Source organism: Argiope bruennichi, chromosome 6 (genome assembly GCF_947563725.1).
Source record: "Argiope bruennichi chromosome 6, qqArgBrue1.1, whole genome shotgun sequence".
Classification (NCBI taxonomy): domain Eukaryota; kingdom Metazoa; phylum Arthropoda; class Arachnida; order Araneae; family Araneidae; genus Argiope; species Argiope bruennichi.
In genome coordinates this window covers 39,741,893-39,765,319 of record NC_079156.1, presented here as the reverse complement: position 1 = coordinate 39,765,319, position 23,427 = coordinate 39,741,893, and the positions used below count along the sequence as shown (strand labels likewise).

Here is a 23,427-nt window from a genome sequence, read left to right as displayed (position 1 = left end):
TAATTAAAAGTTTGTTTTTTTAGACCACTGCATACGTAGGTTTGAAAAGATTTGGTTGAAAGGATCGAATCAATAACGAAACAACTTTCCAAACGAATTTGGTCAAAGAATCTGTAAAATAAACCACAGTTACGAAGCATCAATTCTATGAATAAAACCGCTTTTTTTTTTAAAAGGATAAAAAAATCTTTCTTAATCTGTCAATGGTACAAATTCGGTAAGTACTCCCACGCAGATAATCCTTTTACGGTTCACCGATTCCGGGGGCACACGTCAGTCTCTAAAGAAAGGAATTATTGCCTTAACTGTATCTGTAACGTTATATACTTTTCGTTTTACGATTCAGTCTCAAGCGGTATTTTCTTTTCTGTTTTTTTGTGTAAGTTTAGTATCCTAAAATGGTGAGTAATATGTTGTTGCTCTTTTGGGAATTCTTACTAATTTCTGCTATGTCCAAAATATTGTTAAATAATGTGTCGTTTTAGTATAAGTTAAGTAGGTTAAAGAAATCCTTTGACATTTGCATCTGATACAAAAATTCCATATATTAGATATTCTTTAAAATCTAAACCTCATGGTTTTAAGAACATGCTGCGTAGTTAAAAAAAAGTTACAATATTTCAATCAAATTATAACCATTCTGTATTGTATTTTGAAAGTATACGAATTAATATTTGATGGTTTTCTTTTGCAGGCTCGGTACTTCAGAGAACAAGACATAGATGGTAAGTGATTTTTTTTACAGATATTTTGTACGTTTTATTTATGTTCTTGTGTATTAACAACGTGAGTTAAGTAATAACAATATTTTTAGTTTAATGTAATCTGTAACTTAGAAGTTATACTTTTCAGGTAGTTACTTATAGATGAATGCAGTGGTTGAGAAATGATTTAAAGGTTTTAAATTCATTTGTATTTAGAATGCATTTTTTTTTTAAATATTTCGAATCATTACATTTCTGTCTTAAGTTAGAAATAATAGTTTTTCTTGATTTTTACTTTAAACATATGTTATTATTTGCAGTTCCTCATTTGATTGTTCTGCATTTACTCTATTTTGATTATTTTAATTCAGCAAAAGTGTAGAGGTTTTCAATTTATCAAAATTGAGTCACATTTTTTGTAAAAGTAATGGAACACAGCACAGATTTTTCATGAACTCTGCCAATTCATACCAAGCAGTAGAAAAACAGGCAAATATCAAATAATCAGATTAGGTTACCATATTTGACAGTTTATCACCTTTAAATATCACAGTTTGGCGACTATACTATATTCTTTGTATGAAACATCATATGAGCAATTATATTTTGTACTTTTTAAGAACGGGTTTGTCTTAACTTCAAAAACTCAGATATGATTTTCTGCCGTACATATGAACTAAATTCTAAAATAATTCTTATTATTGTAATTATACTATAATAAAGATCTAATTCTGCATTTTTGCTGCTGCTTTCTTTATTTTTTTATGAGCTTACAACACTTTTTTTTTATCAAGTTGATCATTACTCCCTCAACTATATTAAAAAATAAAATGTATATTCTAACTAAAAGAACTAACTTTCCTCCCAACAACAGCAAAGAATTAAAAAAATCAGTATGTATCTATGTTATTAATATGAAGTGAATATAAAATTTTTTTATTATTGTACTTTTTGTTTTTAATCTGATACAAGGTAATAAAATTGAGATATTAAGATCAGAATAATTTTTTATTTTAAATTGAAGATATATAATTTGCTTTTCATTTGAGTGTTATGATGTAGATTGTTTAAATGTTTAAACAAAATATACAAATATTTTAAGTTTTTACTGTATTTGAAAATTAAACATTTGCTTTTTTAAAAAAAATTGTAATCTGAATACTTTATATTTATTGGTGTTATTTTTGATCTGAAATGATATACCTTTCAGTTTACATGCTTAATGTAGTAATCATTTCTCTGAAGGTATCTTTGTAACTTAAAACAATTATAATCGATTTATTAACTAAAATTTATAAAAATTAATTTGTTGTAAGACTGGCTTTGCTATATATGTCTAAGACTACTGTGAGAACCTATTCTCAAATTCTATATATATGGTTTTAAATTATAAAACTTAAGATATTATGAAGTGTACATATTCTTTTACATTTTTTTAACTACAAGTTGCTGATAATAGGCTTCATGCTGAGTTATTTGGTTACTATTGAAATTTACATATATTTCATTCATAACTTTTTTAATGAAAGTTTTTTTTTTTAAATGAGAACATTATAAGTTATTACTTTCTGATAGCTATTATATTATAGGAAAAAATTATGAATTTAATGAGCTCATAATTTGCTTGTGCATATTTTTATATGAATTTTTCACACGAAATAAAATTAATTTCCTGAAAAGAAAGAAATGAAAATATTAATTTTGTTAATGGTTTAAAATTTACTTGGATGGGAAATTCAAGTTGGAAATAGTTCAGCCATTATTAATAATTTCAACTTATCTTTTTTTAAAGCTGTACCTCTGAGTTTCACTGGCTAGAAGAAATGTAATTCTTTGTATACAAGATCCGTTATATTTTTATTGCCGCAAGAATCCAAAATAAATATTGCTGTGGGTAATAGGATATCGATTAAAAGCCAAAATTAAATATTGGAAGAACTGATTTGATATAAATTTTTTGGTTTAGTATTTAGAGTGAGAAATTTTCTAGCTCTAATAAAGATATCATATTTGTATATCATTCATGTTAAATTTCTTTTAATTGTTAATTTTTTTAAAACATATCTGAAAGGGATAATTATTTTTAATTATTTCATTGTCATAAAATTAGTCTACAGTCATACTTTAATTAGTTTAAATGATTATAACCAATTGAAAAAAAATGATAATATTTTGGAAAAAAATGTAATTTTAATTATGACTTAGTTATTCAGAGTTCATACCAAGTTTCTGAAATGTTTTAAACCCATATTTATGATAGTTCATTTGTAATTTTTTTTAAACTGCTGATCTTAAAATTATATTTATTTATATCTGCAGATTCTCATATTTATTAATAGGAAGTATGTCATTATTTTCAGTTAATTAATTTTTTTAAAGGAAAGATTCTTAGATTGTCAAATTTATTTAATTATTTTTTTATGTCCTCTATTTTAAAAATTTATCTATGATTATATTATTTCAAAATTTATATTTTCTAATTTTTCAATTTGTTGTGCTCTACTCTAGAGAATTTAGTCTATTAGCTTTCCTTACATTTATCAACCATTATAATGTTTTGTATTTTTGTGTTGTAATGTTAGAAAAAGCTTTATTATATGTATGTAATAAAACACTATCAAATATAACTGGTGCCTTATCCAGATAATAATAAATTAACTGTAATGCGGTAGTCCTCGGATGCAAGTTTTCTGCATTTTATTATATGCGTAAAGGGATGAAGAATTACTTTTTCAGTAATATTTATCACTAAGATTTTATTTATAAGGAGGTTAGAATTTAGGGCCTAAAGATAATGCAGTAATGATAGCAAGAATTATTATATTTCATTTTCAATTTATTTGAAATGTAAGAAAATAACTGAAATTAAACTTTTGAAATTTTAAGTATAATAGGTCCTTTTCTTAATTTTTTTTGTAATAACTTCATAAAAGAAGCTTTACATTGTTTAAGGTGTTTTTCCATTTAGATTTAGGTATTATTATACTACATACACTAGTGAATGTGTTGGTTGGTGGTGGTTGGTTTGGTGCATTGTGAATAATTTGAAAATTGTGGATATAAAATTTGTGAATTTTGCTTGGCAGTTAAGACGATTTCACATTAAAAAAAATCTTTTATTTTTTAAAAAACAATTTAATAAACTTAATATCTTTAAAGAGGCTCAAAAATATTTCTTTGAACCAAATATCAAAGAAAACTTGGGTTTTTCAAATTATAAAATATTTTCCTAATTCCTAGTTTCTTTGTTAACTTCTTTGTTTGTTTCTTTGTTCTAAGGTTATAAAAAATAATTTTAAAAACACAGAAAGAAAATACTTAAAGTTAGTATTTGTTCTGTTTTAAGTGTATCAATATTGTATAAATGATTGTTTTTGCTGATAGAAAAGCTGTATTTTTATATATAATGAAGTTATCTCTTATTACTTTTAAATTCCAATTAGGATCAAATTATTAATAATTTATTTTTGTGTAAAAAAAATGTAATATCCTATCATTCGCCTACCTTTCTCTATTTGTTGAAAGAATTAAGGTAGTGAAATTTATGAATTAATGATGATTAATAATCGTGTTTTATTCAGATTACTGGATTCAGATTCTATGATTTTTCTCGCAATGTGTTGATATAAATCTTTACAGAAACCTATTATGTATCTGAGGAAATCTATTATTTCTGTTATCTTATTGAGCTACGTGACGATGAAAGTACAGTGTAGTATTATCCAAATATGTAATTGAAAATAATCTTAATTTAAGGTATTTAACTTAGAATTTATATAACCTCCTGTTTTCTTTAATATTTTCTAAATTTGTTGTTTGCAATAAGCTTATTTAGGTGGAAATAAGCATATGAAATTAATTTGCCCTGTTTATAAAGAAAGGAATAGAAGTGTTTTCTTATTTTTCCTGTATTATTTTTCAAATAGTTGATAGAAAATTTAAGAAAGTATTTTTAATTTCATCAGTTATAAACTGTATAGACAATTTTGTTAAAGATGGCAAATTTATTATTTTTAACAGAGTTTTTAATTATATTGGTTTTGGATTTCGGAAGAAAAAAAATAATATGGACTTGCGTTATGATTTCCGACAGTGATGATATTTACACACCTAGTTAAGGCAGAGAAAATGCCATATGCATTGTATTTAAAAGTTTTGCTTCTGTTTGAGTAAAGACAATTTAATATAAAGTTTATCAATAACGGAATAGCAATACCTTATAAAAATATGTCTATGCAATGTATTATTTTATTCTTAAGTCATTTAATAAAATCCTGTTATTATACAAGAACTTCAGATAGTGGTTTAACTAAGCTATACATCTTTGAATTTCCCGAGACTTTTTTAAAATTAAATTATTTTAATCAGATGTTTTAAAAATATTTCTTTATAATATTTATCAATTGAAAATTAATCACTGATATTATCTATTAAAAAGTTTTTTTTCTGTCTTTTAGATTTTTTATAAATGAAAAAGATTTATTGGGAGGCTTTATATGGAAAGCTTTTTAATGTCTTGGTACCACAATTCAAAGGAGCTTTTAGTTGCAAAGAGTTTGATCATTGAAAGATGTATTATATTTCTTCAATTTTTTATTTGATTGTAAAATTTTATTCCTGTAAATGATTCTAATTTTATCCTTGCAATGATTCTAAATTTATCATTGCTACTGTTTCATAATAGATAAAGAAATTTCTGTCATTGTTATTTAGCTGAGTGAATAATGCTAATGGTAAATAAATAAAATTAGAATCATTACATCTTATGTAGACAGTTATGAATATTTGAAATTTTTTATTAAATTGGTCTTTTCAACTATGTAGAGGTGTTTTCGAAAAAAATGAAATCTCTTGAAATTTCATTACTGGTTTTGTGGCAGATGTGGATTGGAAAGGTGGTCAGAGGAGGTTTTCGATTCATAAAGAAACAAGTTTAACTATATATTCACATCTTTTCAGAATTTCGTGATTGCTTTTACTTGAATGCCAGAAGTGGCCAAATACGAAGTTTGGATGAATTAACTATCATCATGCGTTCTTTGGGAATGAGCCCAACCATAACAGAATTGAAACAATATTTCAAAGAAAAAAGTGAGTTAGGCCTTTTATTTGAATTTATGATAGTGTTATTATTTTCCGTAGTCATCCGTAAATTGTTTTATAAATTTTCATTTGTCAAGTTTGTGCTAAAAGTAACTTAGCATACATAAATTTGAATTATCAATATCAATAAATATATCCAAAAACTATTTTATTATTGTTACAGGGATAATTTAAACAGGCTTTTACTCCACAATCCTTTTTCTTAGTAAAGCTGAAGAGACTTTGAAAAGGGGGGGGGGGCAGGGAGAAAAAGACAATATAAGCATGTGGGATGTTTTAGTTTTTAATTATTAAATTGAATAAGTCACCAATGATTGGGAAAATTCACCTTTTTTTTTTTGCATTAGCATTAGTGATAGAATATGACAGACACTAAGAATAATAGAAGTGATCAGAAATTTTGCTATAGCTTTTACAGTCGGTTTCGTCTGCATGCAAATATATACCAAATTCATTATTATTTTTTTATTTAAAATTCTGTTTATAGAATTGTTTTGTATGACTGGACTTTGAGTTATATGGTTTTAGCATGCACCTAATATAATGAAATTTAGTTTTTACTTCCCAAAAGAGCTTTTGTGGTTGTTGTAGAACAGTTTGTTGTTTCTTTTGAAGTCTTCAGACATTATATAGCAGAAGTTAATATTGATATTGCCTTCAAGAAATTACTTATTTCTTGCTTTTTTAAAAAAAAGTCTTGCTGTTCGTTTTGAATCATCCTTGAATGCTCGTATAGAAACATAATCTCCACTTTCCATCTGTTTTAGCTTTGACGAATAATATCCATCATTCCATTTTGAACATAGTATAATTTTCCTGCAATTAAAGCATGAGATTTAGAGTTTCTAGATTAAGTTCTTTTTTTATAATTATCATTGATACACTATTATGTATTCTGAAAGTACTTTTTATGAAAGTATTTTAATTGATAGCTTGGAATTTCTTTTAACTTTGAATTATTCAAATTTCAGAATTTGAATTTTGTTTGTGTTGTAACTGTCTACAGTTTTTATTTTATGTGACAGTTGAATTCATTATTTCATTTGGAAAAGCTTTCATTTTAGCCTTTTCTACTTTTGAAAATTCAGGACGATTCTGCCAGCTGAGTTGTTCATTTCATTGGAGAATATGGCTGCTGCACTCTGACAGTTTTTAAATTAGGATATTTTGGCAATTTATATTTTGACTGCAAGGTCATTCTTATTTTTTAGTATTTAATCCATTAGTATTAATTTGCATGCAGATTTTATTCATATTTAGATTATTTCCAGGAATATAAGTTGGAAAGAATTTCTTGGAATTGTAAGCAGTTTAACCATAGTTCTAGTCTGTGTATTTCCCGTAGGCGGTTCAAGGACACATTTTCTACCTCGTTGCTGGTTGTCTGCCTCAGTGTTGTGAGGCAGACAACAGTGTTACTCTTTTTTTTTTTTTTTTTCCTTACACAGCTGTTAAGGTATCTTGATAGCTTTCTGCTTTATACTTTGTTCAAGTTCGGGATTGTGGGATTCATTTACGCTTGCATTGTAGGTTTACTGGGATTTAATTACCTTGGGCAGGAAAACTTGACATGCATCTAGAATAACTATAGAGAATGCACATTTCTTGCATTGATAAGAGAATGATTGATGATTAAGGGTTCTTTTCCTTGAAATATTCATCTTTTTTCTCACGGTAAAACAGATAAGTTCTCTGTAAGAATTTGTCTCTTCTAAACATGGACATTATAATGTCTAATAGATAATTAATTTATATTTTACAAAAAAGATAAAGAAGATAGATGTCTAAAGAAGACAATTTTCACTTAATGGAATTTGAAAACTATATCTTAGCTAGAATAGAATATTTAATACATAGGGAATTGAATTTTTAGGTTGTGATAAGACATGTTTTGACAAAATATAATTAATTCAGGTTTCAGTGACACAACTATATAAATTTTAAAAAAATCTAATGTAATTGGTCAGTAAATAGAATTATTAGTGCATTCCTAACAATTATCATTCTATAGATTTTATTTCCTTTGCAATTATATTTTATTGCATTAAAAGAAAATTAGTGTGTTGTTGCTTACTTTAAAAGGAGTATTGTGTAAATAGCAGAAATAAGTAAAGTTTGTCATATTTTAATCACCTAAATATTTTTTAATGGAAACTGATTGAAAACTAATTCAATAAAGCAAAAGCAGTAAATATTTTGTAGTTTTTTTTTACTGTAAGAATGGAACAAACTTTCTGGTAAATACACTTTAAAGTATAATAAAACATAGCCTATTAAAATTGTTTCATTGGTCCAATTAAAGAAAACAGTTCCTTTATTAAAGAAAGCTAGTTTTAAAAAATTTATTATGATTTGTTTTATTTGCTTAAGAAAATATCTCAGATTCAACGATTGAATAAAATTGTTTACTTACATTGCCAGCTTAACATCTTTGCTGAAATGTACTGGCATCGGAAAAAAAAAAAAAACAAGCTTTGTCGAAACCATGGCAACGGAGGAGAGAGTGAAGAGTTGGGAAATCGAGTGTCCTTGAAATGCCTACAGAAATTACACAGACTTTAAATTAAACTTAAATAGCTTTCAAGTTTGGCAAAAGTAGATGGTTTAAATAAACATTAATTAATAAATTTTTTAAAAAGCTTATTTTTTGGAAGGTAGCTATTACCTGAATATTTCTTTGGAAATGTATTGGTTTTTCAACTAAATTGCTAATTCTTTTGATAATTATCAACTATCAAAACACCTTTTTCTCTTTACAATTTAGTGAAAACAGCTTCATTAAATGTTGAAAAATTTCATCAGCTTGTAGTTCAAGGACATATAATTATTAAAACTGAATTCAGCTAATTACTTTCTGGATGCATAACTTTTTTGTAATTCATGCTGTAATATTTCAGCATTGACTTTTCTACACTTAATTGCAGATGGAAAGATATCATTTGCTGATATGCTTGAAATAATGCATAATCATAGCCAGCGAGAAAACATTCCACAAGAAATCCTGCGTGCATTCCGAGCTTTTGACAAAAGCAAATCTGGGCGTATACCAGCTCGAGAGTTACGCCACATACTCCTGTTATGGGGAGAAAAGCTGAGCCCCAAAGAGGGTAATCCAAATTTTATCATTTTTTCAATGAATTATATATGCAGTTGATAGCTTTTGATAATCCTAAAAATATTTCTCAAATTTAAAATCAACAGATCTTAAAAACTCTTTTATTTGGATATTTTTTGATTGAGATGTGAAAAAATATTCCTTGTCATATTCTGTGTAGTTTTCTTTCTGTTTGAGTCATTTTCCAAACTTTCAAATACTTCTAACACAAATGGTATGCATTTTGTTGAACTTTGAAGCTATCTTTGATAATTCTCTTTCTGCAATTTAGCAAAGGTAAATGTAATGGAGTAATTTGCATGTAATTCTATGTGGGCATAAACATTATTATTTGGATATTTCATTCAAGAATCCTTAACCTTTTTTTCGCCATACTCAATTCTTAATCCTTTGAAACAACTTACTGTATTATCTTCATGATTTGGTTATTTTGTTTTGAAACAATCCATCAATTTTCCAATTTTGAAACATTCATTTAATTGAGAATTTCCATTAGCAGTACCATTTTTGCTTGCATGATCTCCGAAAGGAGCTTGAAGTTTTAGATGCTTGTGGATAGTATTTAGATAATGATAGTGCCAAGAGCTATATTTGGCTGTACTTTTCCAAATATATGGTGGATTTTGGATCTGATAATTGAAAAGAAGAGTGTTATTTATCATATTTTTATATTAAAGTTCATTAATGTTGCTTATGATATATTTTCAATTACCAGAGGATTTTTCTCTCCTTTTCCACTTTTTTAATGGATTTAATTAATTTAATTAATAATTTTTGATTTTTGAATAGTGATATTTTTTCTGATCTCTTTTTTTAAAATCTATTTTGAATATCAAAGATTCTTATTAAATAGTTAATTTGAAAATATATTATAGACATTTAATAAATTATATTGCTGGCAGCTATTAGTGTAAAATTCATTTGAATATTTCTGCCTTATTTATCGATGTTTTATTTTCTTCATTCATAATTTTTCATCGATTTCTTTTCACTTTTGAAATGATTAAAACATATATTTATAATATTTTGTCAATTTTGCATGTTATTACATTTTTTTGGGTAATGGAATTTTAATTTGTAAATGTTTTTCTATAATTTGAAATGTTACAATTGTATTTCTTCGGAATCTTGCTATGCGAAATGTTTTGGCTTCTTCCAGCTATATTAGTTATAAAAATTACTATATTTATTTTTTTTTCTTCAAATTTTTACTCGATTATTTGCCAATGAACCGAAATATGATCTCGGTGATTTTTTTTCTTCTCTGTTTTGTAATTTCTGTGGAAAATTGTTTTTGTCTGGATGGAAATTTTTGTACTATTCTTTTTCTTTATCCATTGAATTTTATTTTATTCCACCATTTCCTTTATCCATCATTTTCTTTTGATTTTCGAGATAAAGAAAACGTTTTGAGAATGCAATTAAAATTAGTCAAGGCATTCAGTATTAGATTTATTTGCTTTCCTTCTACTTAAAAACATTTTCTTTCATAAATGAAAATGTAACTTTAATTAATATCCCAATTTAAATATTTCTAAAGATAGGAAACCTTTTTTTAAAAATAATTATTTTGATTTTTTTATATTTTCGTTTCCAATACAAATCATATTTTATATCTAATGAACCGTTTTGTTGCAGTGGATCGTATATTCAGGGAGGCCAATGTCTCTTCGAATGGATACATCAACTATGATGATTTTGTTAGGGTTGTGTGTGCTCCTGTCCCAGATTATTATTAAAGATCTTTGAGCATTGCTACTTCAAAAGCTTTTATCATTAGACTAGTTTTTAAGGATGGAGGTGTATTTATTGTTGTTGGTTTTGGATTTTACACATTTTCTAATAAAATTTATTTATTGAAATTTGTCTTGATATTTTAATACAGTTTTATGTGTATACCAGTAACTATGCTCTAAGCTTCTTTGTTTTGTGGTACCATGGTTATTTATTTAATTTGAAAATTAAGTTTAATATAAAGTTGTAATACTGATTTCGATTTGTTCGATTCGAAAGAGATTCAAATATATTTTTTTCACCGAGGAATATAATTTATATTTCTGTTGGTCTTGTTTATTTGAGTATCAATACAAATGAATTATTGCAAATAGAATTTTGAATTTGAATTTCATAACTTATTTAGAAAAGAAAAGGGGATATCGAAACAATGAATTTGAAATTTGATATTTTTTGTGATATAAAGTGAACAGTACAAATAACTTACAAATTTAGATTTGTAATTTTTTTTAGAAATTACAAAGAAAAGTGAAAATTTTAAAATTGATGAAATAAGAGCTGAAGTATGAATGCTGGAGAACTAAAAATCTGATATTGCATTGGATTTTTTTGCCCTCTTTATTGCCAAATGATTTTAACTGATTATTTTGGTATATTTTCTACTAGTCATTTTTGATTAGCTGTGAATATTTGTTATGCTTAATATCTTGTGAATCTCAGATGCATGACTTAATGTTATGATTATTTAAAAATATTTAAGAATCAGATTGTGATATGAATTAGAGCTATGTTTTTTTAATAGTTTGATTACTGGTTATTTTGTAATGAACCTTCTTAATGGCAATAATGTCCCATGACATCCAGATATCATTAAAAATGAAATTTCTATTTTGCCTGCTTGCCGTCTTTCACAATAATGCAACTTTACTTTTTCTTTTATGTGATCTACAAAACTGATTAATAGAATCCTGCTTTAAATTATAATGATTGATGAAAATGCCTTGAAAATAGTTTGAATTTCATTATTACACTGAATGGTATTGTTAAGTTATTCAAAATAAATCAAAATTAGAGGGAAAAAATATGAAATTTAGAAAAATTGGTATCATTAAAAAGACAACTGTTTAAATTTTTAAAAAATGTAAGACTAATTTTTTTTATGGAATAATATTTGTGGAAACTACTAAGAATAATGCCAAAATTTTTCTTAATTTTTCATTTGCTAAAATTAAAAAAAAAAAAAATGTTTTAAGGCATGTCTTTTTATCCTTTAAAGTAGTATATTTATACCAGACATGTTGACTTTAGATAAAAGTCTGGCCTGTTAAATATCAGCAAATACACATTTTCTATTTTCCTTTATTATTAATGGAGATAACAAAGTCTTGTATGGGGAATCGGACTGTAAGAGTTAGGATGAATTTGTAATATTTTGTTTAATGCTCTTTTTCTTTGTAATAAACTTGTAACTGATACATGTTAATTTGGTCAGCAAAGGACCAGAAATTTTAATTAGTTAATAGAAATTTTATCATAAATGCATAGTAATGAAAAGAAACATTTTTATAACAATATATTGCTATATTTGAGCAGATATAGCATGAGAAGAAATATTCAGCAGTTTGTCAAAAACCATCTTGATTCCAAAAAATGTCTTATATGTGGGCATATGAGAGTTGAGATGTGTGTTCAATACTAGATGTGTTTAAAATACTAGATGTATTTCTCTTGCTTCTCCATTTTGTACATCATTTTTTAATGTATGTGTGTTTTTGTAATTTTTCTGCTTCTAAATTTGGGAAATCATTCAGTAACCTCTGGTATCAAGTTTGGTAGCCCTGGTTAATCATTCAAAACTGAGTTAGAAAAAAATCTTCATTAAAATATAATTGGTATAATCATTTTTTTCCTTGCAAAATTCTAATTGTAGAAAAAGAAGGAAAAAAAAAAATTGATTACTTAGGAAATGTGTTTCTAATTAATTGTTATTCCTTAAAATGTCATTTTTAGAAATGATTATAAAAAGGTCTTTTTATTTAACTATATCTCAGGATTAGTCTTTAATATCTTTTGTATAATTTTTCACAGCTAAGCTTTTGTTTTATTTCGATGAGAAATTTCTAGATCTTCTATTTCATATTTTGTCTCCCATCATAATATTAATGGTGGGCTGTTAGTGCAATATTAATGCGTTTTATCTCGCATAATAATAAAATTCGATTGTGCGATTGCTATTTAGTATTTTTGTTGTTTCGATAATGTATCTGATAGAACATTTTTTAAAAAGTCTTTTTTAAAATTTATTAAAAAATTAAATTTTTTAAACAGTTTAGATTTTTGATTTAAATATTGTATTTTTGCACTATAATATGTAAGAATATTATAGCATGAAAATTATTTTTATTGGTGCTATCAGTTTAGAATCTGCAATTTCCTTTTAATTTTTATAGTTTGATATAAATGACAACACTATTTCTTGATGTTGCAATGAAATTCATAATGCGTAGTTGTTTAAGAAAAGTTTCACTAATACACATTTTATATTAATAATGCTTGGGAAAAAAAAATTTAAGTTTCTTTTTCTCTATACCTATATATTTATTCCAAAGCTATTTTTTTTAACTATTGGGTGGGTTTTTACAATTATAATCAAATTTGTTAAAGTGTTAAATTTTATTTTGATTTTTAATATATCTAGATATTTATTATAGAATTAAAAAAAAATTTCACTTTGGGGATATTTTTAAATATTCACCTTTGGTGACCAAATAGTTTGCTAGAGATATTGATTATATTTAATTTCAGTTGTTTAGATGAAACTTCCATGTTCGTGATTCTTTTGAACTGTTGATACATTAAAGTTGCTGTATCTTAATTGTCTTGTATACATTCTGTTCATTGCAATTATGAACTTTACTAATGACGACCTGTTCCATGATATGATAATATTATGCTTGGCTCATCTATTTTCTGAATTTGCAGTATTGTAACTTCACCTTTTTTACTATTTCTGTTAACTACTTAGGTGTTAAATAGAATCCTTCTTTAGCTTTCAACAATGTAAGAAAATTATGTGATCAAATATTTGATGAAACATTAAAAATGATTTTGGTTATTTCATAACAATAAAAATATTTTTATGAAAAATATACTTAAAAATATGTTTAAAATTAATTAAATTGAAACTAAAGGATTTTATATCATCTAAATTGGCATTATTGAAAAGATAATTAAAATGGTGTAAGAATCATTTTAGTGTTGGAAATTTTTGGAAGTTATTCTAAAATCACCAAAATCTAGCTATATATTTTTATTAAAATTTCAGTCAAGTCTTTTTACATTTGATTTGCACATTTACCTCCTTTTAAGTATATTTGGGCCAAATTTGACTGCTCTAAGTCGGATGATATAACCTCTAGAGCACTGACACATAAATTCTTCTTTATTATAATTAGATTCAGCTGTTCATCGGTTTCTCTGTGTCTCAAAATAAGCATTTAATTTTAAAATAATCTAAAATATCTCTTTTAGAAAATAGATATTTCAATACAATAGAAGCTTTTTGTCATTTTGATTTCATGGGAATTTGAATAGATGATTATTTTTTAACAGTCGGTTGTATTTCAAAATATTTTTAATTGCAAATAAGTTATTTTATTTAATAAATTTATTTTTCTGAATTTAGTAAATATACTAAATTCTATCTTATGATAAAATGAGGTGTTTGACTTAATTTGATTGAAATGTAACACTATATATGAATGAACCGATTATAAACCCATTGTCTGTCCCAAGTTCTGAATCAAGATGAGAGGGAAAAATAAATGAATCATTGTAGAATGTGCTATGAATTATTTCATTCTATAATAAAAGCTTCAGAGTATTCAAATTTTCTTTTATAAATGTTAGATAATTCTCTTTTATTATTCTTAATATCTTTAATAGGACGTTTTTGAAAATGAAGTAATTTCTATTTCATTCAGTTTATAAAATAATTAAAATTCAGTTCAAGTTTTAAAAATTAGACTTGAACAAGTTCAAGATTGTGTGTGTAAGTATAACCAGTTATTTCCAGTTTTATCAAATAATAATTTTTAACCTTAAATCTTTTAAACCTTAATCCATCAAAAGAATAGTAGTAATATGCGAAGTAAGAGGGGGGAAAAATCGGTAATCAATTTGCAAACAAGGGTAGTTAGATATTAATATAAGAATTATTAAAGGTATGTAACTTGTATCTAATTTTAATCTGATTGTATATTGTTCATATATTATTACGTAGTTGTGTAAAAACTAGAATTATAATAAGAGATTTGTCACCGAAAACATGTATATCAAAAAGTAAAATAAGATCTTGACATTAGTAGCTATTTTTTGAAATAAGGATTCTTATAGTGTTTTTTTTTTTTTTTTTTTTTTTTGTTGTTAAAATGTTTTCTGTATACAAAATATCTATTTGATGAAGCTTGAAGTGTTGTTGTTTGGTACTTATATATTATCCTATTTTTATGAAGAATACTGTCCATATTTTGATAAGTTCATTCTTTATATATTATCCCTGATAAAGAAAGTATAGTTACTTGATTGATAGTTTTTACTTTTATGTTAAAGAGAGAATATATATTATTTCATACTTGGAAAATATCTAGATTCTAGCATATTTTACAAGGGGGGAAGCAATTTAAAATTGTTGAGGCATTATAAATAATTTTTGTAATCAAAATTTAAAAAAAAATCAAAATTAAAACTTTTTTTAAGACAATTGTGTTCAAGTATTGAATGGTAGAGCCTGGTGAAAGGTAAGCTGCAAATCATGTTTTTAATACATTGTTATGAATCTATAATATTGCTTCCCTATGCCATTCGTCTCATATCAAAGACAGTTTTACAGATATTTTAATAAATGACAATAAAAATTAAAGTTCTGGAAAATATAAGAATTATTGCTATATCTGTATTAGTGTTCGAGATCTGGCGATTTTTCTTGAAGTTTCTGTGCCCACTTTGATAACCTATATAAATTCGAAAGGATGAGGCGAGTGAATTTTGATTGTGAAGGGGACTAGGTAGCTGCGTTCTGAGCGCTTTATACTATTGCTATTGTTCAATATCGATTTTCTATTTGCTTTGTGTATTGATTTGTGCTAATGCTATATTGTGTACGGTTCAGTTGTGTTCGTGTTTTGTCAGATAATAAAGCGGCGGAATACGTTATCTATTTTGCTAGATAATATTTGTAATAATATTAGTATTTTTTTACATTTTAAAAGTAAAGCCAAACTATTTTAAATTATAATGGACGAGGCGAAGTTAAGACATAGTCATTGCTCTGAAGGAAATAAATAGGATGACTTCAAGTTATGTAATTCTCGGATTTTTTCTTAGGAAGTGGAATCAATATTTTCTAAAATGGTTTTAAGATGTAATTGAAATATTTTATAAAGGAATCTGTATTATTTCACCTATGCCCCCGGTGATTTTTTTTCCACGATTTTTTTTCATTTTTTAAAAAAGTATTTATTGATGGACATTTTATACGTATGACCGCGCAGCAGAAATCATTCACAATGCTCTAGGAATAGGGACCTATAACTACCAAATTTAACAAGTAATTATTTAGGCTGAAGGTACTTGTTAAGAAAGGACCTATTAAAATATTTAGATCCTTGTTAAAAATTGACATTTCCTACTCAATTGCAGAGTATATTTTCACACGAAGTTATTTTTATATCACTTTAAAAATAGAAAATAAGTGTTTCAGATTCTACAGCATTTTTTTTTTATTTCATCGTAAATGTGTGATGTGAAGATTGAAGATTGTACAGAATGCAATGGTTGGTATAATCAACCATAAAATTCGATTCTTCATTTATTAACCTTTATGAGGATGGCAAAAAATGGTAATCGCATACTAGGCAGTAATTATAAAGTCTTTTTTTTTAGCTCATTATAGCTCGATTCGATTATCAAAAGGATAGCAGCTGAAAACTATATACATAAACTCTATAAATCATTTGGTGTCTCTCTAGATATCAGGTAGGCTTGAAGATTGTTAATCCCCAGACTTCCAATATTTCCATGAGATATGATAAATACTCATAATGTCGTATTTTAGCTGGCTAGATATATAGATATCCGCATAATGTCACATGAATCATCATATTTTAACTTATAAAGTTGGACTAGTGGTATATGAAGGTAAATATTCGATACTCAAACTTGAAATCTCAAGTTTTTTTGTCCTCCCCTCCCAATCCTGTGAAAAGCAATGATTTTCTCAACCAAGCATTCGATTGTATAAATTTGGTATAATTTTGTGTGTGTAATTCTTTTTTTCAGTATGGTTCTGCAATATAATATATATATATATATATATATATATATATATATATATATATATATATATATATATATATATATATATATATAATATGTTTAAATATTTCAAGAAAATATTTGGACTTATATTATTAAAATGATAAAAAAATCGAATTCATCAAAAAAAAAAAAAAATTCAATTAGAAATTTTTAAGGTATGTTTTATTAGGGGGTAGGGGCAACAAAAGTTGTGATGTTCGACAAAATGTTCTGAAGATAAATATTTTGTCACTTAATTCTTTATAGCTTGGTCGTCACAAACAAAAGGATAGTTTTAAAATCTCTCCTGTATATAAAACAACTTTCTGCTTTGAAACTCGTAAAAATTACTGGAAAAGTAAAATCTTGTTTCCTTTTAGAGCTATAGATGGCAGCGTGAAGGATATTACTTTCTTTATGGAATTAATTTTATTTTGAAATGTGCTTAACTTTAAATATGAGAAAGTTCTTGGAGGATTTTCTCCAGTAACCTTTTATATAACAAACTTTTCTCCTATATCCTTGATGTAGTATTTCATTATTTTTTTGAAAGATTTAAATTTATTTTTGAACGTATCAAAATGGATGCTCAAAAGGTGTCTTCATATGGGGACACCGTCCGCTTTGTAATATCTCACAACTATGCGTGAAAAATGCTACTTTTTACCGGAAACATTTCAGTATGTAAAATATGCATCCCTTTGTATGAAATAAATACACTATCCTCGAGCAATTTCATTCGAAATAATGAGATATTCCCAATATTTGTATTTCATAAAAAAATTTAATGAATATTTTAAATTCTAACATCTATGTTTTACATATTTATTCATTTTGAATCTTAGTTAATATTTTTATGGAATTAATATGATTTTTATTCATAATTTAAGATTTAATTTGTCTCTCAATTATTATTTCGTCATATTGCGTATTTATATTGCACATGACTGTGAAATGGCGGCACAGAAGGAAAAGTGAAGCTCTGATTAACAGAAAATGAGTTAATAATAATTTTTAATAATTTTGTAATTTTATTTTTTAGCCACACCGTTTGTGGCAACATTAACGGACAGCTTTCCGGTTTGTTTACCTTTTTCGAGTAAGAGGAATTTTCCGTCTATCGGCTAGCAATCGTCTGAATACATAAGCAATGCATGTGTAACCCTGCATTTTTTAAAAATAATAACTGGACGTTCAGCGATATCAAATGGTAAAAAAGCTGATTGTGAGACTGTTATGTTGGCGGCAGAATGTGAAAAATTGAATGAATATTTAGATATTGGATATAAGCAAAAAAGAAAAGAAAAATCTAATTGCAGGGTTTTGAGTTTTGAATCGGAAGTAGGTTAATTGGCAAATGTATGTTGTCGTCATGGAAAGATTAAGATTCCAATGTTGAAAGAATGGTCAGAGCAATCTAAAAACTTGAACTGACCAACTTAAATATCGGACAACTTGGGAGTTGGTGAGCGAAAGCAAACAGGGGGCTAAGCCCCCTAGTCTTCTGCAAAATTTAATCTAAAATGGCTCATATTGAAATATTTTAAATTTCTTTGATTATTAATAAAATGTTTATGAAGTATTCATGATTATCGCTATTGTCTTAAGAAATTTACTTAACGATTCCTGAATATATATGCTGTAGTTGTTGTTGTAGTATGACGATTGCTGTAGTTGGCAGTATCCCCAAATCAGAAGAGAGAGTGTTTTTTATAGTAAAATTATGTTTAAACAACCAAATAATCCTATTCAATGTTCTTTTTATTTATTCCGTTCATTCATTTTTATTCATTTCAAAAATTTAACAACCTGCACCAAAAGTGGGCCGCGGTGGCCTGGTGGCAAGGTCTCGGCTTCGGAACCGGAGGGTTTCAGGTTCGAGACCCGAAGAATCGTCGTGTAAGTGGGTCTAGTGCATGTTAAACGTCCTCCCGCTGGTGTGGCGTGGTGTGGAGAAGGGGGTGCCAGCTCAGGTGTCGTCCTCGCCATCTGATCGCGGTTCAAAATTACGAGGTCCGTCCCAAAATAGCCCTAGTGTTGCTTTAAAAACGGGACGTTAATATAACTAAAACTAAACTAAACCCGCACCAAATAGGTTAACGAGCAACGCCACCTATCTCAATTTTTAAAATTGTGTAAAGTGGAGGGATTCCTACAATTTTGCAATCAATAACGAACTTTATTATTGTGATTCCCCCCCCCCCCTCATATTAGATTATTCCACTTTATTTTGTAAATTCATATTTTAAGCCCTAATAACATCGAAAGAAGAAACATGACACGAAACGTCGTACTACTACCCTATTTTTAAAAATGTTTCTCATTTTTAGAAGTGAGTAAGATATGAAGTTTTATCATAATAGAATTCATATTTTGCTGTATGTATTTTTGAGGTACAACCAAGATAGCCAATATTTGTGGCTAACTTTTTATCCCTGTTTTTTAGAAGCAAAATAATGTGTAAGTAATCAGCAAAAGAAAGAGAAATTTATATTCTACATTTTGCATTTTTTTGTCAGGTTTTTTTTTTTTTTTTGTATGTAATATATAGGTTTTTCTTAATATGAGAAAATGTATGCCATATTCTTTTAAAAAGAATATTCCAGCAAATCTATCAAGAAGCTAGCCATCTTTTACATTTCAATACGAAATAGTTTCTAGATTTTATTTCATAATAGATAATAACCTCATCTCTAGTAAACATGACATTTATCTTGTAAATGAACGGAAAACGGAAAATTTATTTAGGTTGTGATTTACTTAAGGATAAAAATAATCTATACAAGCAAGTATCTTATGTAGTTTTAATAATGTGGTGCAACTCCTGGAATTCGAAACGAACTATGCACAGAAAGGAAGTTCCAATTCCGATGAACAATATTATCCACATCGTGACTGATTCGTCATGGCAGCTGAGAAATAATGACTTGTATAACGATCAGGACCGGGGGGGGGGTGAAGATTCCAAAAGAAGCGGTCTAGGAACATCTGCAATCAAATCAATAGTCAGCTAAATTTAGTTACGACACTCTAATGTTCTTCGTCTATCGTAATTGCAAATCTGCTTGCTCGTAATAAAAGGATATCCCTTCTTTTATTTAATGTGTTCCAACCTGAGTATAAATCTTTTTTTCAGACTGTTCAATCTCAAAATTTTTCAAACTTTTTTGTATACGTAGTATAGAGAAAGTATAATTATTGTCAACAAATTCGAACTCGTGCTTTTCACGAATCTTCACGTTCTAGACCTCCTTACGTTTTTGGAAAATGTCTTATCTGTCTGTCTGTAACAAAGACAACTCAAAAACGATTTGATCCAGACGGATTAAATTTTATATACGGTCTGTATACCAGATTTGCCGATTTCTATCAAATTTTGAGTAAAATCTGCTCGGAGGAAGTTCGTTTGTCTGGCTAACACGATAAGCACATAACGAAGATAGCTAGATAGGTAAAGTTCGATACATAGAATTAACGCCTATAGTTTAGGCACATCTGAAATTTAGAGCCAAGTCCAGCAGCGATTTGACTATCTGTTAGTCTGTATTTTCCTGTTATCCTGTAAACGCGATAACTCAAAGTCACAACGACTTAAATATATTGTTACGGATTTCACCTCTGCCGTCGGGTTCTTTTAGATAGTGGGTATATGGTGAAGGGAACACACAGTCAGCAGGCGACAGTAGAAAACAACGACAACGTTTATTTACACGAAGCCAAGAGTACATAAAGACGACGAATATACAGACGACAAATATTTACAGCCGAGACGAACACAGGACAGCACATTATAGCAGACAGTAGACCATAAGTAGTAATCGTCCACAGCACAGGATGCGGCTGGACAGAATCCAGCAGGAGAGGTGATCCTGGGAGCTTCGCTCTACCGTCTCTCCAACGGCTGAACTTCTCGCTGTCTTCTCTCGCTTTAGCTGCCGACTCATTACTTCTCACAACTGGCTACTAAACACAATATATGACGTTGCCTCCACAGCAGACAACTGGATTCGGCACACAGCAGTTCAGTACTCGCTCTACACAACGCTGGTAAATCGCCGTGACTTAGCTATTCTCTCGAAGACTCGTTACTTGTCGGCGACTACAATTACTCCACCTGCAGCTTGAGAGTGCCGGCATTTATAGTTCTCGGGACGCAGGATTAGAAGCTTCTAGACTAATCAGGCGTATCTCGGTTCCTAATGGATGAATCGATAAAATTCTCGAAGTTCAAGCATTATCCATTTTATCGCCAAATTCGTCGCCAAGCTCTGGGATCACTGGCTTGGCATCCGACAGCATCCAATACAGATGACTGTAAAACGGTCTTTCTTAAGATGACACTATTCGCCCTGGGAAGCAAAATTACAGGATTGTAACAATATGAAATTTTGTATGCGGTTTTGTGACTACAAGTGTAGCTCTGAGTCAAATTTTTATTTCAATCGGTTGGAAAAAAACGTCTAAAACACAGATTCGATTTTCGGTACTATAAACCGCATGCCAGGGACTAATCGCCAAATTTTTTTTTCCAAGGATAAAGTTGCCAATAGATTAAGTAAAAATGTTAAGTAGTTATTTACGGTAATTGTAAATAATATTTCGTAATTATTGCACGCCAATGCTATGCAAGGCGTTCTCTAGGATAACACCTTTATTAGAAAGTTTGCGGGAAATTGTTGAGGCGGCCGCTCCCGCTGGTTAGAATTTGTTTCTAAATCCAGCTCTGACAGTTTCTGTAGCCTAATTTAAAAGTGTTCTTTAGCAAAACTTCTCAGAATTTCTTTATAATACTTTCTGAACTCAAAAAAAAAAAAAAAAAAGTGAATAGACGCTGATACTCAAATGAATGTCTAAATAAAAGCTTTGTAGACCTGAAATTTAAGTATTCAAATGTTTTCTACCTTGAAGGTGAAATTTTTTTTTAATGAATTTTATTGTTGTCGGTGGAAAAAATGGCCTTGGGAGTCATTTATTTATTAGGATTATTTAATGTGCAGTCTGTCGAAAAATTATCCGATTTCTGTATTTCTTATGATCTACAGAAGTTAAAGTATAGCATAAAGCGTCATTTGATTTATTAAAGTCTTACCATTAAATAAATCTTATTGGGGCCAGAGATCATCTTCATATTTATTTTCACACCATCACATTTTTCAATACCACATTTTTCTTCTTTTAAATAGTTCCTTTCGTTCAGTCCCAATATGACATTTTAGGTAATTTGATATATATATAATATATAAGAATCTAGAACTTTGTCTCAGTGTACACTAGAATGGGATATTCTTATAGTATTTTTATTATGTGAGAACATGATGTTGTTTTGGTTTCTGGTTTTTTTTTTGAAGTCACAAAATGCACTGAAAATATGAACGGGCTGAAAATAGAGGGCAGGGTCGTAAGAAAGTTGTCGCCCGAAGAAGCGCAGAAAAGAAAAGGGGAAAGAATGCGAAAGAGCCAGGAGAAGTATCGAAAGTTATATATGTATTAAAATTTTAAATTTTCCTAGCTGGCAGAAAAAGTTTTGGAGCTTGAACGATCGTAAGATAAAAATATTTTTTTACTAAATATCCACGCTTACGTAATCTGACAGTCACGTGATTGCTTAAAACCGGTTTAAACTGATTTTTCACGGAAAAAAAAAAATCGCCTCGAAAAAAGAAAATTTGGAACTCGATTGTTTTTGAGATGGTTAAAAATTTATAAATTTTGGTGATCGCGAAATATCAGTCATGTGAGGATATATTTTCCTGTCGGATTTATACCACGTGACTTAATATTCTCACATGATAACTTGAAATTTTCGATAGCAGATTTCAATCTTTTAAAACACTTTTGTTAGTTTATTTAATAGTTTTATCTGAGGCATTTCAGCTTTCCTTAAAACAATGAGCACCGAATGATTTGATTTAAAACATCAATCAAAACATGACTACAAAATTTCATATGTTTAATTTCAAGTTTATTAATAGAAAATCAAGAAAAAGCAAGCTAAAGAATTCGAAATTAACGAAAGTTTATATTTATCACCGTATTCATAAATAAACCTTGGATCTACCAATATAAAGATTATTTATTGATTTTCAGTGTTTATAGCCAGATCGCAAAGAGCGTCGATTTTGTAATTCCTTGTATTGTTTCTTTATATGTTGTTTATTTTAAAATATAATAGCATATTTTGAAAAACTTTATTATTAAATACTTTATAAAAAAAATACTACATCGAAATTATTTTTAGAATTGTTGAAAAATGAAAATTGATTCCTAGACTTTAAAGCTTGAAATATAAATTCCATGAAAAAGCTTTCATCAAATGAAAATTAATATCAATTATGAGAATTGTTGATATGACATTTGCTTTTTATTCTGTCGTATAGGAAATATAGATAAAGTTTTGTAATCTTCAAAAAAATT

The 23,427-nt window shown here is 27.7% G+C and overlaps 1 protein-coding gene across 1 annotated transcript in view; it reads left to right on the top strand.

Annotated features, from left to right (window-relative positions):
• The first annotated feature begins 278 nt into the window (after positions 1-278).
• Positions 279-23,427, top strand: part of LOC129972137 (zinc transporter ZIP10-like) — a 60,272-nt gene continuing 37,123 nt past the window's right edge. Inside the window, exons 1-2 of the mRNA XM_056086146.1 lie at positions 279-401; positions 695-725. The gene's annotated coding sequence lies outside the window, so the exon portion shown is untranslated. The remainder of the gene's footprint in view (positions 402-694; positions 726-23,427) is intronic.